Below are 24,703 nucleotides of genomic sequence, written 5' to 3' on the forward strand. Positions count from 1 at the left end.
TTATTTATTTCAGGTTGGGATGGAGCACAGAGAAATGTGGGTAAAGTATTTTCTTTCCCCTCATTGGAGCTGTTTAATCCTCCTCAACCTGACTCTACCTTTCTCTAGTTCCCACCATGAGATTCTGGTATTTGATTATAAGTATTCAAATAATTAGAACCACAGTGTTCGGGAACTTGAAATGAATGCACAAAAGTAAGCTTATATAATTATAAGTCAGCTTATAGAATTATGTCTAATTTTTTTAACATTTATTTATTATCAAGAGACAGAGAGACAGAGCGTGAGCATGGGCGGGGCAGAGAGAGGAGGAGACACAGAATCTGAAGCAGGCTCCAGGCTCTGAGCTGTCAGCACAGAGCCCAACGTGGGGCTCAAACTCATGAACTGCAAGATCATGGCCTAAGCCGAAGTCGGATCCTTAACCGACTAAGGCACCCAGGCGCCCCTAGAATTATGTCTAAAGGAAAAGTAAAAAGAGTCTTTTGTATGTAATATAAATAGAGAAACTTTAGGAGAATAAGAAGCATGTATGTTTTGATCACTTCTTTCTAGCACATAGGCATGAAATGGGCACTCAATAAATGTTTTTTGGTTGAATAGATGAACTTTGCCCAGGTCATTCATGATTTTGGTTACCAGAAATATTTTTCTTACACATGTGATTCAAACTATGTTCCATATTTTTGAAAAGAAAATGATCCATATAATTATGGCAAAGGCAAAACAAGGTGACTTTTACTGATCAGGCACAATTTGTCAAGGTCTGTTCTAGCTTTTTATATGGATTTTCTAATTTAGCTTTTACAGTACATGCTATTCAAATTTAAACCAAAGAAAGCAAGATTTTGTAATTTTTTTATTTTAAATGCTGTATTAGACAACTTATAATAAAAACTTTTCTTAATAACACAGGGTCTCACACCCGCGAGCACACAGCCCAGTCTTCCCCAGAATTAGTACAATTTCGTGAGTGAATTGATTGCACTCGTAGGATAGCTTGGGAACTTTTGCTTCATGTTTTTCTTGCTGTCTTACATTTGAATTTGTGATGTTAATATCCGTGAGAAAAAAAAATCATCGGAAAAGTATTTTTGCAAACACCAGGCCCTCAAAAGACGGAGGAATCTGCATCTCTGCTGTGATGATTTTAATCTTCCAAGCAAAGTATTTAATTTCTATTCTTTAGCTATTATTAAGGCTGATATTTTTCTTCGAAAATTTTGCATTAGACACATGGCTGCACAGTTTTGGCCAAGCTCAGAAACAGTGAAGCTGTGGGAGGAAACAAAAATGAATAGTGGAGCAGGAATACCATGACAACCTCGTGCCGCCATGACGAAAATCACACATGCGCTTCTGCGTTCGTAGTTTCTTATACATTAAGTAGCATAAACACACTGCATGGTTCATTTGTCCCTAATTTTTCACTTGGATAAATTATCTGGATGTTCCAACTCACGTGCATTAATCCCGGGGAGAAACAGCACAGTTTATTTTAGAGAAAGAATTCATTTCCAGATCCCGTATCGAATCTATTTATTATTCTCCAGTGCCTCAAAATATCCCAATTATCAATAGAGTCGAAAGCCAAACCAGAGGCAAATTAAGAGTATTAAGAAGTCAGGAAAAACTCCAACAAACCAGATGTGAAAAATGTCACACCATGTTTTTTAATTAACCATAAAGTCGTCTTTTCTTTTTGCTCAACTCCTTCCTGCCAACCTGCCCCGGCTTCTCCTTTCCCTTCTTCCCATCCCCAATGTTCAAGCACAATATTATAACTGTGAACACTTAACTGTTTTTGCAAGATGTAGTTAAACTTATTTCTTTTAACCTCCTGGCTACATTGGCTTTTATTTTTCTTGATCGTACTCTTGGAGACTACTGGAACATTTTATAGATTCCTCCAATAAACAATGCATAGCTAAAATTTATTCATATATTATTTTACTATACTCAAGTACAAAACATATTTTATGTATTCTAACAGTAGAGGATATTAAGTAAATGATCTATAAATGTAAATATAGAATACTTTGGATGAAATTTATTGAAAAAGTATATTTAATAAGTCAAAGAAGCTGATGCAAAGTATGTGTAACAAAATGTATCTTTTTATTATCTAGATATGCATAAAGGTGTTTTCAAATTACATAGGTTGTATAATCGTTGGCAGAGATGTTAGTCACATGTCATTAGGTGGTAAAGAATTATAATGTAAATCTCTCCCTGGTTTGATTTCTATAGATACACATAGATATTAGTATACATGCACACATATATTCATGTGTGTTTACAAAGACATATATTGTATTGAGTGGGGAGATAGTGGGCTATTGCATACCCATTTCTCTTAATCTGGTCTATGACTCTGAGCCATTCACTTCTCTGGAGCAAAGAGAATTCTGATGCAGTTCCTGGTCCCTGAAATTCATGATCCACAGATGTATAAAGTAATTATGCATAGGAGCAAAGATCATTGCGTCTTCCATATGTCTTGATAGAGCTGGGCCCCAAGGTAACCCAGCAGCAGGGCACCAATAGCACATAAGATAACTCCTAATACATACGTGGTAGAACAGACAGCGGAGAAAGAGACAGCACAAACAACATAATTAGAAGAGGCTCCAAACACTAAAGATTTGCTGAAATCCTGATGTACATGCCTTAGCTGACTAAAATATTCACCAAAAGCCATAAAAAATTAATGGGTAAAGACCTTGAGATTTTGCATGATAAAGAAGAGAGGAAAGAGTTGTGGGCAATGTATACTGTGCAGAATATATCTAATGATAGACAATCTGTGATTGTGGAGTATAAATTCTAAATAAAGCTGCTGAAACAGAAGGGGCATACTTTAAGTGAAATATGTCTGACAATGTGGAGATAAAAGTCCTGTATTAGTCTGGATCTAATGAGAAGAGGGAAACTACACAGATATTTGGGGAGGTTAATGAATAAGATAAAATAAACATAACAGGGCATTGGAATAATGGGATTGGTTAACATGAAGCAAAAAAAAGTCCCAAAACAAAACAGGAAAAGCAGGTATAAGGAGCAGCCAGGTCTCCTAAAAGAGATATCCAAAGCCCAAGAAAAAGATCCAGACCATGTTGGAAGGATCTCAGCTATGGCTCATTAAGTGCAGGGAAATCACTATAGCGCTGTGCTGAAGAACTTGGAAATTTGCTCCCTGGATCCTGTGGGAAATCCTAACTCTAAGGTATTTAGGAAAGCTGTTCATGGGGTGGTTTCTCTTCTGAGGCACTTCACTAGAAACCTGCCGAAGGGGAGGTGTCAAAGAAAACGACTGGCTGATGTGTGCTGCTGACCACCACATTTTGCAAGAACTGGTTCTGTTGAAACTGTGAGCAACGAAGGGGAGCCTGGGTGGCTCAGTTGGTTAAGCAACCAACTTCAGTTCCGGTCATGATCTCATGGTTTGTGGGTTCGAGCCCCACATCGGGCTCTGCACTGACACTGCAGAGCCTGCTTGGGATTCTCTCTCTCTGTGCCCCTCCCCCCTCCGAATAAATAAATAAGCTTAAGAGAGAGAGAGGGAGAGAGAGATAGTGAGCATTGCAGGAAGCAGAGGCAGTAGGCTACAAAAATCACCCAAGGTGAGTGGGATGCTATTTGCAAGCACCACTTGCTTGTGTTTCTGGCTATCATTCACTACAGTTGCTGAGCACAGAAGAAACTGAGGAACCTGGTCCTGGAGAGGGCTGTTCGTACTGCAGGGGCCTGTCCAGTGAGCACCCAAGAACCAGGGAGCAGAAAACAATTGTTTCCTACACAACTCTCCAGCACTCTCTACCAACAAAGCTTCAGTGCCAGCTGTTAAAGAAGGAAGATGCTTTATGGTCCAAGGTGCATTTTCACAAAGCAGGCAAAAAGCTGAATTGTGGGCAAAAAGCCATGAAATCAACAACTGAGCCAATCCACCCCTTTGACTATTTAGCTTCCATATACACCCTTTTCCAAGCATTTTGACTTTTCAAAATACAACAAAATAAGTCTGTATTTCTGCTTAAAAAGACACAGCTATCATTCTAACAAGTGAAGAAAATCTTCCCACTTTCCCCAAAATGAGGAGACATGCAATCATGAGTCATTGTATCCATCACTGGATATATTAAGTACCCCTCAAATACAGCTGCCATCCCACTGGATTTCTATTATCTAAAGACTATAAAGTTAACTCCTAATAACTTGTAAAATGAAAATAGAAAGAGATATAAAGAATAGCATTTCAAACACATACACACATATAGCATACAAATAGAAACGCGCAAAGATTAGTTTTTATAACTAGTTATCAGACTACAAGTAATGCCTATGTCTTCCCTCTTTTGCTATCCATTCTATATTTCCCCTGACCTCAACAAGAAACTAGATGTAGCATTCTTATTAGTCACAGACACGTCAAATGTCTTTGGATTTGTTGGATCACAAGGCCCAGTGATAGAGCAACTTGTATTGCATAGTGAAATTCACTTCTGTAATTTCCCCAGGAATTTAGTATTGTTTCTGATTTATTATCATGGAAGGGAACGGAAGTCTTAGGGGCTTCCAGTTAGCACTCTTACTGTAATGTCCCCTATGGATCAGTGTGCGATGTGTGGACTTTATCAACTTGTTAAACAAACTTCTCTTGTTCTAGTCCCATAAAAACTGACCTCCCTGGCACCTGGGTGGCCCCATTAGTTAAGCATCTGACTTCAGCTCAGGTCATGATCTCGCAGTTTGTGAGTTCAAACCCTGCACTGGGATCTCTGCTGTCAACACAGAGCCAGCTTTGGATCCTCTGTCCGCCCCCGCCCCCCCCCCCATCCCTCTGCTCCTGCCCTGCTTGCTTTCTTTCTGTCTCTCTCAAAAATAAACATTAAAAAAAAACTGATCTCCTTAGAGGTGATTCTGTAGTATATATTAACAAGAATTCTGCCTCTTTGTTTTTGTGATAGTAAGGTACAACCACTTGTCTTTCACCTTGAGGTGATATCTCAATCTACTCAGGACAAGTGAATCCCTAGATACTTCACTAGGGTGATTTTTGAGGTTATGAGGTTGATCTTACAACCCTCTTACTTACGTATCTCTTACCAAGACCTCTCAAGTATCTGTTACTTCAGATCTAATCAATATAATGTCATCAATGTTGTGGACCAGTGTGATGTTTTGTGAATACCAAGAGTGTTAAAATCTTGGAGGACTACAATAAGTATCTTCATACCTGTTTCTTTCAAGTGTTTTATGGTAGAATTAATTTCTATAATTTCCCCAGTAATTTGGTATTGGTTCTGATTTATTACCTTGAAAAGGAATGGAAGGTCCAAGAGCTTCTAGTTAGTGCTAACTGTAATGTCCCCCTACGGGTCTGTGTGTCAGTATGTGAGTCTATCGATTGCTAGGTATGTCTAGGTCCATTGGAAGCCATGGATGCTACAACAGATAGTCACCAGAGAAGCTGCAGGAAGTGAGCACGAGAGAAGCCCTGTGCAGTGCATCAGGAGCCTGCTGAGTAAGCACACTCCCAAACTAGGAAGCTAATGGTCTTTCTTCTTGCGATGTCTTCTTTGTGCCTTTTACCGACAAAACTTGAGTGACATCTGACAAAGAAAAATATTTTAAAGGCCCGGTCCATTTTCACAGAGCCGAAAAAGTATATATTTCAAGTTAAGAGGCAAGAAATCAATAATGGGCACACATCTTAGATTTTTCAAATACACATATACATAAGCAAACACACACACACACACAGTAGATGAGGGGAAAAGTTAAAAGTATTCCACTTATATCACTTGGGTTATAGTTCACAAATTTTTAAAATATTATATCTGGGGTGCCTGGGTGGCTCTGTCGGTTAAGCGTCCGACTTGGGCTCAGGTCATGATCTCGCAGTTCGTGAGTTTGAGCTCCGTGTCGGGCTCACTGCTCACAGCTCAGAGCCTAGAGCCTACTTCGGATTGTGTATCTCCTCTCTCTGCCTCTTCCCTGCTCATACTCTGTCCCTCTCCCTCTCTCAAAAATAAATAAACATTAAAAAAAATTTAAATATGGGGTGCCTGGGTGGCTCAGTCAGTTGAGCAACTGACTTTGGCTCAGGTCATGATCTCACAGCTTGTGACTTCAAGCCCTATGTCGGGCTCTGTGCTGACAGCTCAGAGCCTGGAGCCTGTTTCTGATTCTGTGTCCCTCTCTCGCTCTGCCCCTCCCCCGCTCGTGCTCTGTCTCTCTAAGAATAAATAAAACATTAACATTTTTTTTTAAATATCATATCTTACTAGGAGAGTAAGCCAGCAGTGGAAAAATTGAACAAAACAATAAGAAAAAGCATTGAAAATGATGTTTTTGGATATTATTTCTTGAAGAGCAAAGGCAAACATTGCATATATGTGCGTGTACATGTGTATAGGTATAATTTTCATGTATAAGCATTATATATATATATGTAAACGTGTACGTTCACTCTTTTGTTATTTTCACAAGTTATGAGAGATGATCAATTCAATACCTTTTCCAGCATTGAAGTTACATACTAGATTTTTGTTTATACCCCACTTAAAAAATATATTCAGATGGTATTTCTAAAGTTGGATTTTGGACGGGCAAGACTTGACACCAATGACACTGGTGGTTGTGTAGCCAGGCTGTTATGAAGACCCTAAATTAGGTGGGGTAGGCAAGAAGATCGAGTTTCTCGGAAACTCACTGTTAAGTGAGTTAAGTGTTAACTCAAACACCCAGGGGTGCTGGGTGGCTCAGTTGATTAAGCATCCAACTCCTGACTTCAGTTCATATCATGATCTCATGGTTCATCCGTTTGAACGCACGTCACTGTCAGTGCAGAGTCTACTTGGGATTCTCTCTCTCCCTCTCCTTCTGCCCCTCCCCACACATGTACTCTGTGTGTCTGTCTCTCTCTCAAAATAAATACATAAGCTTTAAAAAATAAACATTTCAGTCTTGGGCATACAAATCAGACACAGCCAAGATAAATAGTCCTAACTAATAAAACACTAAATCAAGCTTTTAAAATATTTGGACTGCAACTGAGTTACTCAATGATATGTCAAGTATCAGTATTGGGAACAGGCAAACTATTTAGCTCTGTGACATCAATTAAGCCACTCAACCACTCCTGCTCCAGTGTGTTATATATACAGTGGTGGAAATTGTAAAAAAATATTAGGCATTCAACTTTTTATAACACTAATATTTGTGTCATAACATAAAGAGATAAGACCAAATTATAATGCTACCAATTTATTCCCGATTAAAAATCAAAATAGTTAACAAATTGTTCGATAGGGTCAAGGACCAACTGAAATGAGTAAGTAACCCATCAGATAGATGTCTTCTACAACATTTAGTCAGTCTACACTGATAGATACATATTAATCATCAACCCCAATTATCTCCTATTTATTTAAATAACTGTTTTCTTTATAGTTAAAATGATAGCAGTATAATAGATTAAATGACAGCTATGCCTTGGTGCCAAAAGATGAGTTTTTGAGCCAGTTATCTCTAAAATATCAACCAAATTTAATAACTTGTATTTGTCTTACTTAAAGTTCCTGTAAATCTATATATTACTTTTTTATTCATATACAGTTTCTTCCTTAAGACATGATAAGTTTGTCTGGGGTTTTCATAAGAAGGGCAAAAGCAGAAAAATATATTGCAAAAATATTAATAAAAGCACATTGGTTTCTATACATGTAATATTTGCATAGTAGTAGTAATGTAGTAGTAGAATTACAGTGCTTTTATTTTTTTAAGTGCACAAAAATTAAATAATTAAATGATTCAAGTTATGTACAGGAGAAAAGAGGATCATCTTTGACTCTCCAGAGAGCAGAACACAAGGAGTATATAGAAATTAAAATAATGCCATCATGAGCTCTGTTAGTATACTCAGAGAAACTGCCAATGAGGCTAACTTGAGACAAAAACTAAGATAAAAATAAGTGAAAATGTGATGATTATTCACATGGCTTAAGCAGATTAAAAATATTCTAAATCTTAATGATTCAACCTTCAAAAATTGAATTAATACTTAATAGTTCACACCAGTAAAACTAAAAAGTACCCTCCTGGAAACATGACAAGTTCATTGCAAGTTTCTATAACGTCGAAATGATGGCATTTGTTATTCTACCCCTACTAAGTCCCAGCTGAACTTAGTTGATCTATGAAAGGAGGCTCCCTTGGCTATGAGCTTAAAGACAAGATGGTTTGTAGAGTCACAGTCCTTCCGACAGTGCCCTTTACTACAGGCGCACTGAGATTTCCTTATAGACAAGTTCCGTCTTGTTTTGTGTACATGCTGCAACGGAGGCTGGGTCGCACAGTCAGATGAGTCACTCTCGCATTTAAATGAATACTTTTATCTCATCCTACTTTAGTTTACAGTTAAAACATTTTGCTGTCATAATTCTTGTGAACAGCTATTTCTATTGATGTCTACCACGAAATATTTGACTTCTATATACTACCCCTAAAGCATTATTTCTAAAAGAAATCTGTGATATATGCTTTTTCATAAAGTAAATTTTACTCCCTATAGAGCTTAAAAAATTAGGATTCTGTTTATAATATAGAAGGATAGAAAAGTCCTGATGTTATGTTAAGTCCTGATGTTCTCACTATTTAGGAAAGATCACTATCTTTTGGTTTTAAGAATGAATCAAATTCTGCCTCAAAGATCAGAAAACCTAAAATATATTTTCTGCATGAACAAATTAACTGCTTTCTCTAGGCTCACACCTGTCCTCAACAGTGAAATATTTTAAAAAGGACCTGAAAGTATTAATATGGTACAATCCAAACTGTGTAATTTGCTTAGCTTAACCTTTATATACTTCAAGGTTTTTAAATCGCACAAAAAATACAAGTACTCTAAATTAAAACATAATCTTATTAATGTTATGTGTAACAAAGACATTTGTTTATGTGGTTTTCCAGAGATAAAAAATATAAAAGTCTTTATGTTTTTAAAATATTGTGGTCTTGGGGCGCCTGGGTGGCGCAGTCGGTTAAGCGTCCGACTTCAGCCAGGTCACGATCTCGCGGTCCGTGAGTTCGAGCCCCGCGTCGGGCTCTGTGCTGACCGCTCAGAGCCTGGAGCCTGTTTCCCATTCTGTGTCTCCCTCTCTCTCTGCCCCTCCCCCGTTCGTGCTCTGTCTCTCTGTGTCTGAAAAATAAATAAACGTTGAAAAAAAAAATAAAATATTGTGGTCTTACTCTGACGTTTCTTTTTGTTAAATCTGATTTTCTACTTTTTTCAATTTCTTGAAAATTTAACAATAAATGTTTCCCATGTTTTAATATTTATATGATACAATTTGTAATATGTAATCTAAAATCACTACTTCTTTCTGCCATTGTAGGAAAAAAAGCAGCCACAGATAATATGTAACTCCTATGGTTGCTGCTGTGTTCAATAAAGTTTTATTTACAGGTATGAGTGGCAGGCCAGATTTGGCCTACAGACCAATGGATTTAGAGTATATCTCTTGCACAGAAATAACTAAATGATTCTAGTTTGGGCATGTTTATGAAGAAATCAGCCCTAAAACATTGCAAAAAAGTACACTTCTAAATAGATTCTTTTCCTAGTTCATCTATGTCTCACAAAGTGAGTGTTATTGACACTTTACTTGTGTTTTATCATTGGAAATAGCAAATATTGGGAGGTCAGCCTATGTTCAGAAACGTGATGTTACTCAACCACATAGCTAATGAAAAGTGCTTACTATAGATGATGTGATTTTAATATACACAGGTATTATTTACGAGTTACCTAACTACTATCTTAAATATATATGATTCTCTTTTATTTACTTTTGCAGTAGTCTCTTTTGTTCAGATTGTCATGTATTTCCTTTGTAATGATTCGTATGAGTTTCCAGTACATCTTGTCAAAATTAAATTTTATTCTACTATATCTTTTTGCTCTTATCACTTCATCTATTCAAATGCAAGCACCTAACTTTTTTGCTGAGTATCTTTAAGGCCAATCACATTTATCACATCGTATGGCTCATAAATCACTTAGAAAGTGTCTCTAAGTGATAAGGATTTAAAATAGTTGTATCAGTATTACATAAAAAAAAAGCAAAAGCTAAAACAAAAAATTCAGTATTTTCTAATATCCTGTATGTTTCAATTTGTCCTGATTTTCTTAAACATCTATTTTGTTTTGGTTCATTTAATTCAGCATACCAACAGAATCTGCACATTTTATGCTTTTTAGTTTTAAGCAGATTTAACTTCCTGTCTTCTAAAATTGCTACCACTGCCCCATTTGGACTCTGCTGTGCTAAATATCTTTTTTTTTTTAATGTTTATTTATCTTTGAGAGAGAGAGACAGCACAAGTGGAGAAGGGGCAGAGAGAGAGGGGGACTTAGAATGGGAAGCAGGCTCCAGGCTCTGAGTTGTCAGCACAGAGCCCAAAGTGGTGCTGGAACTCATGAATGGGGAGATCATGACCCTAGTGAAAGTCAGATACTCATCCAGCTGAGCCACCCAGGCGCCCCATTTGTGCTGAATACCTTCTGAACTGAGAGAATGAGGCAAGAATGTGGCAGGACGACCTTACTTCCCCCGTTAGGGATTACCACTCAGTCACAGGCAATAGGAATAAAGAACACGTGCACTTGACACAAAGCAAAGCAGGCGCTGTGAGTGTTCAATAAGATGATGGTAAGAAAAATGCCTCCATTTTCATTCCATTGAAACAAGTCCAAGCTTCTTTATCTGATAAATTTCTCTTATAAAAACAGGGCATGTAAAATTTCTGTATAAAGAGCAACAGTGAATCAACAAGGTCCTTCAGCATTTTTGGCAATACATGAGATATGGAAGCAAGTGAAAGTTTCAGGGAACAAGATAAACTTTTATAACCCTTCTGAGAGTTGAAAAAGATACACTGCAGGGGCTTGTGAGAGTTTAAGGTGGGTATATAGGAATTTCTTTGGTAAATATTTCTTTTCATAAACCAACAATGAAGAAGCCGATGACCAATTATATTTTATTTTTTAAACTAAAAGCTGAAGATTTCAAGAAAGCAATAAATGACACGATAAATGAAATGGAAAACCGACTGGTTTCACTAGTTTGCAGTAGCAGAACTTTGCTTTTAACCATGCTGCGAAAAATTGTTTAAAATTAGTGATGCTACTTTTGCTTCCGGCTGAGATGGAGCAACACAAACCAGATTTACTCTCCTGTCAGAAACAACCAAAATAAAAGGCAAAATATGCAAAACAGCAATTTTGAGATTCTAGAGGGCAGGGAATGATACAATGTGATCTCTGAGAGACGGGAAATAAATACGATGAGCCCGACATGTGTACGGGCTTACTGCCTTCAGAGAGATGCCAGGACTCCTCGCCAAAGTAGGGGAACTAAGCAACGCCCAAGAGACCTTCTGAGTTGAGGACATTAAGCTGAAGGTGCTGGAAAACCAATGATGTTTCTAGGGCTTGCAGGATGGACAGGATCCTGGGAGAGAGGTGCACAGAGAAAGAACTCCAGAGATTAGCAGAGGACCCCCTCCAGCATTCATTCAGCTGACTACCCACCACTGCATATTATAAAGTTTGGCATGGGATGTCTTTTTCCCCTTACCATAATAATGTATGAATAATGGTAACTGATAACTCGCCATGCTTTATTGTTTTTCCTCTGGATTTTAAGGAGATGGAATAATGTGTGTGTGCCTAGCCACTCATATATGTTGCAATTTTCTCCACTGGTTTTCTTTTTCACTCATTTTTTTGTATCTTTTGATAAGCAGGTATTTGTAATTTTTAAAATAACAGTATTTTTAAAATAAATGACTACATTATTCTGCATTTTCCAACCATGAAGCTTGTTTTTGTTTTTCCCTGTATTTTCTTCTAGAACATTTATTATTTTGCCTAAATTTAAGCCTACAATTCATCTGAAATTTACTTTTCCATATGGTATGAGGTTGGGGTCAGTTTTAATTTTTCCATACACATATCCAGTTTTGCAAACACATTTGCCTAAAGTTAATTATTTTCTCATCTTTCAGTGACATTTTTATGATAACCCTAGTGCCCATGTAGGTGTAGGTCTGTTTCTGGAATTTATAGTGCTGTTGGCTTAGCACTCCAGTCACTTCAACCCAATTTCACGGACTAATTCAAAGTTGAGCTTCAGTCTCTTCTAGGGACTGTCCATTTCCAGTTTACCTTTTTTTTTTAGGTGACAACTCTTCAGATCTTTAGGCTCTCAAAGAAAATTGAGCACAGTTCATCAGAATTTAATATTTAAAGACAGATTGTTACTGTGGGGGACTCATCATGCAATGATTTAATATACATAAAGAAGTCATTACTCTACTGGTAATACAATCAGTCACAAACTCTTGATAAACTATTTTTGCTGATAACTCTGTGGATCAGAATATGTCAAACATTTTTTTTCCTTTGACTAAAAATAAATAAGAGTGCAATTGGGGCAATGGAAAACTATACGCTCATATACCTAAAATGGAAAAATAACCAAATCTCTCACTAAGGTATCCCATCAATATATGGTTCTTACCAGCTTCAAAAGCAGTTCACACTCAGATAAAAATTTTAATTTCTAACAACAAACAGAAGTCATTTTCTTAATGATCCTAATACATTCCTGAATGAGTCTGACATTCAGTTCAGAAAACACAAAGTGTTTCTGCTTATGCTTCAAGCAATTTTACTTTAGCTTACCTGTGTCTAAAAAGCAGAGGTTACAGTACTAAATGAAAGTAAAGTTTCAGATACATTTCAAAACTTCTCTCATCTCTGATTTCTACATTGCAAAGGATATTTAATCTGATTTCTTAAGTTTGTGAGAAACGGTTGTTATCATTTTTAAAAAATACTGGCTATGTGTAGATATTGATGTTATATTGCTACAAGATAATCAAAACATAATCAAATGTGAAGAAATTATATTTCTTTGGGACTAATTATGAAAAATAGGTATAAAGGAATAATAAATTCTCAAATTTGGATTCTGTATGACATTGATTTTTGCATTGATGTGTTATAACTATAATAAGGTTTTTATGGTACATTTCAAAAAATATATAGTCTCTAAGTTTACTCATAATATCTAGTTCTGATCATTATATGAAGAAATATGGGCATTGTCACATATTGTTTAATTGACAAACTTTCACAGGCCAATTTAGCAATTCATTCAGACATTTAGATATGGCATACCATTTAGACTGGCAATTTCATATCTAGGTATTTATCATGAAAAATATTTCAAATTATTTACTAAAAATAAAATAATTAGGACAATAATTGCATTATTATGTTTGACAAAAAAATGGAGACATCTAAATTTCCATCTTTGGCTGCACATTGGGATCATTTGAAGAACTTTAAAAATAGAATTATTCCTGAATTTGCCTTTCCCCTACTAGAAACAATAATTTAACTGATCTTTACTGGAGATAGGGTATTGTAATTTTAAAAAGTTCCCTGAGTGATCTTATTATGTAGCCAAGGTTGAGAATGCCCGATGTAAATATCCGCCATTGAATCAAGAAACAATTGTACTACACGTGGACTATCATGTGATTTCTAAGTTCATTACGATGTATATCTGTATGTAATTTATTGCTAAATTATATTGCTAAGTAAAAGGAGCCTGGCATTCAGAAGGAACTTACTTTTCTCTTAGAACACTGTGTATAGAGGCGCCTGGGTGGCTCAGTCGGTTGAGCGTCCGACTTCGGCTCAGGTCACGATCTCGCAGTCTGTGAGTTCGAGCCCCGCGTCAGGCTCTGGGCTGATGGCTCAGAGCCTGGAGCCTGCTTCCGATTCTGTGTCTCCCTCTCTCTCTGCCCCTCCCCCGTTCAGGCTCTGTCTCTCTCTGTCTCAAAAATAAATAAATGTTAAAAAAAAAAAAAAAGAACACTGTGTATATATATGTGTATGCACACCAACATCTCTACATGTGCCAGGGAAGTTCCAGACTGTGAGTCGGCAGTGCAGAAGTCAGAGAAGATAAGGAAGTGGCCAGAACGAAGGAAGGATTGGAACGTCTGCCAAATATTTGTAAGACTTAAACCTCCCTATCTCTTTGGCCACTTAGGTGCAGCCTAAAGTTTCCATTCTAGCTAAGTTCATTGGGGAGCTTCCTAACTGAAAAGCAAAAATCAAAACAAAAGATGATGTTTATATAATGACATTGCATATATGGCTTTGCGAGAACAAGGAACGCCAGCTTAGCCATTGTACTCCACAGAGGCTTCCTCATTTCAGAATTACGGTACTCTCACCTAATAGCCATGCCTTCATCTGCTTGCTGAAAGGAATCCTCAGTCGACAAGCCCCAACCCATGTGTCAGAGCTGGCAACAACCTCCGAATTTAAGAGAGAGACAACGTGGAAAACAATTCAACATATTCAGCAGCAGAGGATATCACGTCAGGTACTTCATCCTGTATATACAGGCAGATGATCAAAATATTTTAAGACAAAGAATATGAACATACTGAATATTTTAACTTATGTGAAATGGAACAAAGAAATATTCATAATATCCAAATGAACATATGCAGCAATGTCCTGATTGAATGGTTTATATAGAAAATAGCCAATTTTTATCAATGGAATGTTGATTAACTGTGATTGTCCAATTGATGGAATGTTTTTCAGTTGCTAATCAGTAAGATTTATGATTATGAAAGATAAATAAAAACATGAATGTGAAATCATAAGTGAAATGTTATAATTATATTGTTATAACAGTGTTAAGCTGTGAAGTGATTGTAGTCATTTTATTGAAATATCACTTGGGAAAACATTTCCCTCTTTACAACTTTAATAAGCTTTTTCTAAGATAAAATAATTAAACATTAATTTGTTAAAATACTGATTTTTTTTCCAAAAGAGGTTTATTTCTCAACCAGCCTGCTTCTGTGGAATATATTCTTTTTCTTTCTCCTTTTAAAATAACATATTGAAGTCTAATTTATCATAAAAATCATCAATAACTATGAAATTCCCCTGTATTAAGCATACAATTCAACAATTTTTAATGAGTTCATTGAGTTATGGAACCATCTCCATACTAAAGTTTTATGACATTTTCATCACGCTAAAATAATTGCTCATTCCCATGTGCTATTAATTCACCTTCCCAGCTCCAGCATGAGATAACTACTAATTTACTTTCCATCTCCAAAGAATTGCCATTTTGGGGCATGTTATACAAATGGAATCATATGGTACGTAGTCTTATATTTCTACTATATTTGAAATGTTATCTTGTCTGAAACACACACAAACACACACATGCACATTTGAAGTCTCAAAATAAAATATTTCACTTAAATCTCAAAAGCTTTTATTTATTCACGAAGGCATAAAAATGGTGCTGAGTCATAGTGAATGTTTATGTGAGTTTGAGAAGATAAATTTCAATTCCTATCTTGGACAGTTCAAATTAAATTTATGGTACTGTTATTTTTTTAAAGAAATGAAAAGACAACTCTGTTTTGCCAACTTGCAATTCTTCATATTTCAATGGCATGTGCATGCCTGTATGTATATGTGTGTGTTTTGTGTGTTGTGGCCATGAATTCTACAGTATATTTTTCAGGTCTCCTGAAAATGTAATACATAGAAAAAACAAAACCCAATTTTTTTTAATATGAAACTTATTGTCAAATTAGTTTCCATACAACACCCAGTGCTCATCCCAAAAGGTGCCCTCCTCAATGCCCATCACCCACTTTCCCCTCCCTCCCACCCCCCCATCAACCCTCAGTTTATTCTCAGTTTTTAAGAGTCTTTTATGGTTCGCCTTCTTCCCTCTCTGTAACTTTTTTTTCCCCTTCCCCTCCCCCATGGTTTTCTGTTAAGTTTCTCAGGATCCACGTAAGAGTGAAACCATATGGTATCTGTCTTTCTCTGTATGACTTATTTCACTTAGCATCACACTCTCCAGTTCCATCCACGTTGCTACAAAAGGCCATATTCCATTCTTTCTCATTGCCACGTAGTATTCCATTGTGTATATAAACCACGGTTTCTTTATCCATTCATCAGTTGATGGACATTTAGGCTCTTTCCATAATTTGGCTATTGTTGAAAGTGCTGCTATAAACATTGGGGTACGAGTGCCCCTATGCATCAATACTCCTGTATCCCTTGGGTAAATTCCTAGCAGTGCTACTGCTGGGTCATAGGGTAGGTCTATTTTTAATTTTTTGAAGAACCTCCACACTGTTTTCCAGAGTGGCTGCACCAGTTTGCATTCCCACCAACAGTGCAAGAGGGTTCCTGTTTCTCCACATCCTCGCCAGCATCTATAGTCTCCTGACTTGTTCATTCTAGCCACTCTGGTGTGAGTTGATATTTCAGTGTGATTTTGATTTGTATTTCCCTGATGAGAAGTGACATTGAGCATCTTTTCATGTGCCTGTTGGCCATCTGGATGTCTTCTTTAGAGAAGTGTCTATTCATGTTTTCTGCCCATTTCTTCACTGGATTATTTGTTTTTCAGGTGTGGAGTTTGGTGAGTTCTGAATAGATTTTGGATACTAGCTCTTTGTCCGATATGTCATTTGAAATATCTTTTCCTGTTCCATCGGTTGCCTTTTAGTTTTGTTGATTGTTTCCTTTGCCGTGCAGAAGCTTTTTATCTTCATGAGGTCCCAATAGTTCATTTTTGATTTTAATTCCCTTGCCTTTGGAGATGTGTCAAGTAAGAAATTGTTGCAGCTGAGGTCAGAGAGGTTTTTTCCTACTTTCTCTTCTAGGGTTTTGATGGAAAAACCCAATTTTTAATAGGTAATTTTGATACTATATTTATAAAGTAATTGTCACCGTCAATAGTGTAGTGTAGTATAGCATATTGTAGCGTAGCATAACATAGGTGTATCCTCCAACTAAAGCAATGTGTTATATGATGTACTCTTCAGTTGAGGCTTTAGGCTGTTCCTCCAGCATTTAGTATTTATTCAGGACAAATAGAAGATTCAATACAAGTCTCTACTGTAGTCCAGCCTACTCCAATCATGTGGATGGGCTAAATTCAGTCACTGAACATGGACTCTGGAAAGATCTCCTTGGCAAAGCTAACCCTGCTTACCTGAATATACTTGGCTCACAATGGAGGGAGTGCAATGCAAATGTGCCACAGGCACACTCAATTGAAATGACAGTTTTATAATGATATTCTGCATCCTAGTATGAGCTTCAAAATTAATACTCCCAAGTTATTTAAAGGAAAATCCAATATTCAATAAAATGTTGTGTGATTTAATCTCAGTTTATAATCAGTAGGTTAGTAAGCTTTTTGCAAAATTTCGTATCATGACAAAAAATAAAACTCTTTACTTAAGGCAGTTCATATTTATTTTTCAAGTCTTAGGTCAAGTGTAAGTCCATTGTGATTTCTGCTTTGCATCCCCTAGGAAGAATTAAATGTTAGCTTCCTAATCAATAATTACATTTTCTTTCAAATGTGTTTGCCAGCTTTGCCATTAACTGTCAATATCTTCAAAATGAAGGCATATCCTTTTCATCTTTATAGTTCAAAATGCCTAATGCAACACTTGACATTTAGAAGGTACTCAAAAATGTGTAGTTGATGCTTAGGTGATAATCCGTGATGCCTCAGTTTATCAATGGTAGTAAAAGCATAATCCTCTCTGATCAAAGTGCAATTATTTCTGGTGCCAGTTAGAGCAATGGTTACATGATCCCTCAAGGTGGGACAATTTTAATCAGTATTATTTTGAATATGCCAGTAATAACGCTCTAAGAGATCTTTCTGAAAAATTTTAGCTTTTTGATTGTCTCTTATGCTGGACTGCTCTTCTTTCAAAATACATTGTTTGTTCCAGCTGATAATATTCTGCTCTTATTTCCACATCCCTACCTTCTCCTTTTAACAAAGACAAGATACAATGTATTTTTCCCCAAAATCAACTTCTGCAGTTTGAAGTGTTGTTTAACACTGACGAATTTACACTTTCCTAGATTTTTCTTCTCTTAGTCTCCTTCCTGTTATCTTTTTCCCCCATTAATTCATAGTACATTTACATCATTCTATTTGATTTGAATACAATCACATTTAATATATCATATGTGCTCATTATCTAATTTCTAATTGATTCAAGTGTCATGATATCTTACCAGACAATTCCCATCATATTTCACTATATTGATTATTCACCTGAATATACACGTTCAGTGATATATATATATATATATATATATATATATATATACACACACACACACACACACACACACACACACACTCTCATGTTCTTATTAGCTTCTTTTTGAGTTTGCCACTACCTTTTATTACTGTATAGTTGAGTTTGGTTTCTGTACCCTCATTTTCTCTTCGTGTGTCTAAGGTTATTGACTCTGAATAGTTGTAAGTTAGATCCCTTTCTGTCAAGGAAACTTTCTTGTATAGTTAGGCTTTCTTACCTATTTTTTCTACCTTGGTCTCCTTTTAACTGTCCCCGACCCTGTCCCCAGCTTCCTTTCCTTCTGTCACTGATAGTTGTGTTACTGATGCACTTTCTCCTGTTCGTTTAACTTTTCTTTAACAAACATCAAAATAGAATTAAAACATTTTGTCTGTCAGAAATCTATAATATGTGGATATAATATTCTCCCTTGCAGCTCCCTATGGACCAGGTTTTTTGTTTTGTGTTTTTTTATTTGTTGGTTTGTTTTATTTTTAATAATACATAAAATAAACCATTTCTTGTACAACATTAAATATGTGTTTGCTATAACATCCTACTGAGCAAAAAATAATATTGAATATTTGGATTCATTTAAGAAAAGACACAGAAACTGCAGAATCTTAGAAGTTAGACAAGGGTAGAATTAAAGAGTAGCAAGTCAAAAGGAAATCTATCATAGACTGTGAAATGAAATCTTTTTGTAAGTGATAATCATCTTAATGGGATCATCTCTTTCAACATCAAATGGGAATGATTTGGTGCACAGTATTGAATGTTGTGTTGTTGTTTTTTGATTGCTCTTCTTTGAGAAAAGAAGGGGAAAAACACTTTGTCTTAAAAATCTTTGCAGCAGCTTCTAAGAAAATAGGGATTGTTTTAACCCTTGAGGGAACCTCAGAAATCATCAAGTTCTTACTATTTAAAGCTGATTCACCAAAATAGTAACACTGTCTTTCTTAATTTGAAAATAAGACTGTAAGAATGACTAAACTGACCAGATATCCAATATTTGTTTTCAACAATGACTTCAAGAGAGATTTTATGAAATTGTGTTTGTCTTCTTTTATATCAACCGCAAACCATGTATATTCAGAATTTCTTTCATATTAGTGTAATAATGCCCTACACATTTTATATATAATCAAGTCTATACATTTAAGCCTTTGATGTAATATCAACTATTTCATAAAGCAAATATTTATTGAATCTGTATTGTTGGACAGTAACTGGAAAAAATTAATATAACATATGCTCATAATTTTTAAATTTAAATCCCAAGGCCTTATATTATGAAGTAAAGAAAACAAATTCTTTCATTTTATTCAAATCTGCTTTGGGTTTATGTGACTGGGATGCAATTAAATTATATTACATGTGGTATGTTAAATAAGTGGAATAGGTGTTTTCATATTACCTTTTACTGAATCCTCCCAATAATCTTATGAAGTGATGTTATCACACCCATTTAGAATAGGAAACACAAGTTCTGAGAGTTTAAGTAAGTTACCAGTATATAGTTATTTATGCAACTATAGTTATATAAATTAGTTCATATAACTAAGAAGTGGATGATCTGAGTCAAAGCCAATAGTGTCTTTCTCCAAAGCTATATTCATTCCTGACTTATCATTAATAATTTTTCCTTTCTTCATAAAGAAGTTATGTTTGAAGAGCCTAGGTGGCTCAGTCAGTTAAGCCTTTGGCTCTTGATTTCAGCTCAGGTCAAGATCTCACAGTCCATGAGACTGAACCCCACATAGGGCTCTGCACTGACAGCACAGGGCCTGCTTGGGATTCTCTCTCTCTGTCTCTCTCTCTCTCTCTCTCTCTCTCTCTCTCTGTCCCTCCCCTGCACTCACTCTCTGTCTCAAAATAAATAAACATTTTTAAAAGTTATGCTTTAAAAATGTTTGTTATATATTTCTGCACTATTTGAGCAAACAACCAATTAACCAAAACTGTACTAGCATTTTCCAGAGTGTTTACCTTCTGCTTCTATCCTCTCCTTAAAATCAACTCTCTTGATATGAATTTCCTCCCATTTACGTGAAAATAACAATATCACCTCAGCTAATTAGCTGTACTGTTTTCAGGATCAGATAAATTAATATATGTTGGAGTTGGAATAACATTAAATTTTACCTCTCTCCTCCCTAGCCTCTGATCAAATTCAGAAAATGGACAGAAAAGTTGAGCACTTTAGTGCTCATAAATATGTTTTATAACTGGATTGAAGATCAAATCTTGGAATTTAAGTCAACAAAAATACCTGCTTCCAAATTTGATGTTTGCACCAGCTAATGAACTCACTGTAGCTGGTAATGTGCTAAAATTTATGCACATAGGGCATTGCAGATTGCCACATGCTCTGTCAGATACAAAAACACAAAAGTTCAAGGAGAAGAGATGTGTTTTATGGCCAGACGCCAAAAGGTATGGCATGAGGTCTGACCCAGTTTCCCCATCATTTACAGAACAGAGCAGAAAAAAAAATAATGTGACCCTTTCCACACCAAATCAGATGCAATCAGAAATTCACGCCAGGCATTTTGGTAGGAATAGCTAATTCTTGCTCAAAATCAACCTTTCTTATACAATTAAAAAAAAATAAAACTGAGAAAATGACTACTTCGGTAAAGTCTCTCTTTTAGTAATGTGGTAACTATTTTTTATATATATTTTTATTACATTTCTTTATTTTTGAGAGGCAGAGAGAGACAGAGCATGAGTGGGGGAGGGGCAGAGAGAGAGAGGGAGACACAGAATCCAAAGCAGGTTCCAGGCTCTGAGCTGTCAGCCCAGAGCCCAACACGGGGCTCAAACCCACAAACCATGAGATCATGACCGGAGCTGAAGTCGGACACTCAACCGACTGAGCCACCCAGGCGCCCCAAAAATGCGGTAACTTTTTAAGTTTAAACAAATGGCAGAAAGGTGACAGTTATGACTAACTTCGGGTTTTGTTCTTATATTGAGAAGAGTGAGGGTGGGGGCATGGGCTAAATGGGTGATGGGCATTAAGGAAGGCACTTGTTGGGATGAGCACTGGGTGTTATATATAAGTGATGGATCACTAAATTCTACTACTGAAATCATTATTACACTATATATTAACCAACTTGGATTTAAATAATTTTTTTTTATTTTAAAAAGAATAAAAAAGCCCTTCTCTTCCACCTCCCTTTGTTACACTATCTCTATATACTGGAATGTAGAATGCAGACATCTTTGATAATATATTATGGCAAAGTCTAAGGATGGAAAGGAAGGAATCTGGAAACCACATGCTTTGGATATGAGCACTGGATCGTCTGCCCTATCCCATGTTTAGGATTGGAGAATGTCTGTCATGTCAAAAAGCATTATATTTTGGAGTTTCTTATTATAGCAACCTAGCATATAGCTTTACTAACATATGTAAGGGCAATGAACATTGCTCTAATATTTCAATCAGGTAAGATACTTATTCTATCATGAGCAGGACCCACTAAGGTGGTTCTTTCCACAAAGGAAAAATGTTCTATTACTTAGGATGGTACCTTTAAGTAACAGAATATTTGACAGCTTGAGATTAAGATGACTAAGAAATAACACTAATATTCCTTGCACAAGTTCTGAAACAATGGATAGAAATAAGGAGCCAGGCATATTGTAAACAGAATATTATCAGAGGACAAAGTCTTCCTGTTTCTGAATGTCAGAATTAGATAGATTGGTCCAGCTACAGGTGGCATTGTAAAACAGCAGGTCTCGTTACAGTAAAATCCTGTTTCCTGTTGACAACTGTTTCCCAAGAAAATTATGACAGAGTGGTTGAACATATGTCCAAATCTTTTTTCCAAATATACCAATCATGTTAGTTATTCCTCCTTCCCTAGAAATGAGTGAGTTAAGGAATTGAAGGTTGGGGATATTACATGAGCAGATATCCCTCCATATAGCTGGAAACCTCAGGTGACAAGAATAATTTTCTTTTCTCCCAATATTCTAGAACTCATTTTCTGTTGACCTATCTCCATAAAATATTAAGCCTACAATCAAATAGAAATGTTGTATACTGGAAAAGTTGAGGACTCTTTTTCATAGTTTTATGAAGTTTTTACATTCATACAAACTACTATTTAGTATACTTCCTGAGGACAAGATGGATTGTCTCTAAAAGGCAGAAAAATGCATCATTACAGTTTATTTACTATATTGATTCCATGAACACTTTATTCAAGTCTGAAAAATGTACTTCCAATTCTTATTTCTCCTCTAAAATTATATCCACCCTCTTTTCAGACATGTCGCATTCATGGTTCAACTATGAGTTTCAAAGTCAGCATGAAAACATTGATTTTAAACAATAACTATGGTGGCTTTGGGCTGTGTCAATTTGGCTAAGACAGAATTTTGTTTCCCAGATTTCCTTTTCTTCCATTATTCCAAGTCAGAATTGGCCAAAAGAGAAATATATATATATATATTTAAGATTTGGAAAGCAGAAGTGAGACATCATCCATATTCACCCTGGTGATTAGGAGCAGATAGCCAGTGGGTTAGTGAAGGCTTTCAATCTCCCCCACGGTTAGAGAAAGATGTAGCAATGCTATCAGGTTCATGTTAGTCCTCTTCCCCATGCTTTTCATGTAACTCCTCTTTCTGGTGATAAACAGTCTCTGTCCTATCAACAGACACAGAAACAGCACCTTTCCATAGACTCCTCCACCACTTACCTTTCTTCTTTGATTCTACTCTAGCAGGTGCATATTTCTAGTTTCTCAGCTTCTCTGCAAGTTCCTACTTGTCTCCATGCTCCAGGGTAACTAAGGGCTGGTTAGTGACTTTTCTCTGATAAGTCAGCTCTCCGTTCCAGACCATAATTCCTCTCTTCTTCCCTTAATTGTGTAGATTCTAACTACTATAATAAATCATTATTTTGTAGTGTTCAGAGTGTTTCTGCTTCTCTGATCACTCAGTGATTCAAAAGCTATATAGACAAGTCCCAAATTTGGATATAAATCCCCTACCTTTATTGAATTCTTAGAGAGAAATTCAGTTGAAAGACTAAATCTCTTTGAAAGTAAATTTCAAAGACATAAACATCAAAATGAGTTAATGTCTTAAATCAAATGCTATTGCCCTTGTAAGTCAAGGTCAAGAACACTAAAACCCTACAATTCACACTTTCCAGCTACTTTTTCTCATTCTCAACTAGAAAACTTCTTGAATAACTAGGTAGAATCAGGTTTCTGCAGCAAATGCAGTGTGGACTCTCTTCCCAGAAAAGTTGTGGTATTTCTGGAGCCTTATGTATTTTATAGGTTAATGCCAAGCTTCTCATAAGTCTTACTGAAAAGAATGGCAAATAGTTAATAAAGAACACAGATCATGTTGAAGTAAGTGAGTGTCAATGTCAGTAAGAGCAGAAGTATCTCTTTGAAAAAAACTTTGCATTTTGAAATAATTATATATTCATAGGATATTGCAAAATTATCAAAGAAAATAAAAAAATTTAGCTCAGAAATGTCCCATGAACACTTCACCCAGTAGGTACATCTTACCTAATTATAGCAAACTATCAAAAATGGGAATTTGAAATTGGCACTTTGTACATATTTATATATACAGAACTGTGTAATCATCTCCACAATCAAGATATAAAATACTCCATTTCCTCAAGGATCTCCCTAGTTCAATCCCTTTATAGTTTTACCCACCCCTGAACCCCTTACAGTGCTTAAATCCTGGCAAACACTAATCATTTTTCCCATCTCTGCAATTTTCCATTCCAAGAATGTTGTATAAATTGAATCAGATAGTGTGTGATCTTTAAAAATTGTTCCTTTTCTTCATTCATTATAAGATCCTCGAGGTCCATTTAAGTTGTTGAGCATGATCACTAGTTTGCTCCTTTTTATCACTGAGAACTATTTCCTTGTATGCATGTACCACTAAATTGTGGTAATATTTACCTATTGAGGGACATTTTGTTTTTTCCCAGTTCTTAGCTGTTAAAATAGCTGCTAATTATTGTGTACAGGTTTTTTGGAAATAAGTTTTAATTTCTGTGGAATAAATACACAGAAGTGGATGCAATTGTTTTATGGTTGGTTTTCTATATGGTTGGTTTTCTATATGGTTGTCTATATGCTTGGTTTTCTAGAAACCATTTTCCAGAATAGCTGTAATTTTTATGTTCCCACTAGCAATGTATAAAAGATACATTTACTTTGTGTCATCACCAGCCTTAGGTATTGACATTGCTTTTAATTTTAACTGTTTACATCATGGCCTAATTTTCATTTCTTCAATGGCTAGTGATGTTGAACACCTACCCAGTTGTTTTTTTGAAATGTCTTTTCATGTCTCTACCTCTTTCTTGTCTTTATGCCCAATCCAACAATGCAATTAAATAGTTTTTTTTTGTAATGGGTTGAATTTTAAGAATTCTTTATGTGTC

General features: G+C 36.0%; 1 long non-coding RNA gene across 1 annotated transcript in view; it reads right to left on the reverse strand.

The window, feature by feature from the left end:
* Positions 1-841: 841 nt before the first annotated feature.
* Positions 842-24,703, reverse strand: part of LOC123382905 — a 32,314-nt gene continuing 8,452 nt past the window's right edge. The window contains exons 3-4 of the long non-coding RNA XR_006592047.1: positions 14,320-14,481; positions 842-1,275 (exon numbers count right to left, since the gene is read on the reverse strand). This is a non-coding gene — a long non-coding RNA (uncharacterized LOC123382905). The remainder of the gene's footprint in view (positions 1,276-14,319; positions 14,482-24,703) is intronic.

Source organism: Felis catus, chromosome F1, assembly GCF_018350175.1.
Source record: "Felis catus isolate Fca126 chromosome F1, F.catus_Fca126_mat1.0, whole genome shotgun sequence".
In the NCBI taxonomy this organism is placed as follows: domain Eukaryota; kingdom Metazoa; phylum Chordata; class Mammalia; order Carnivora; family Felidae; genus Felis; species Felis catus.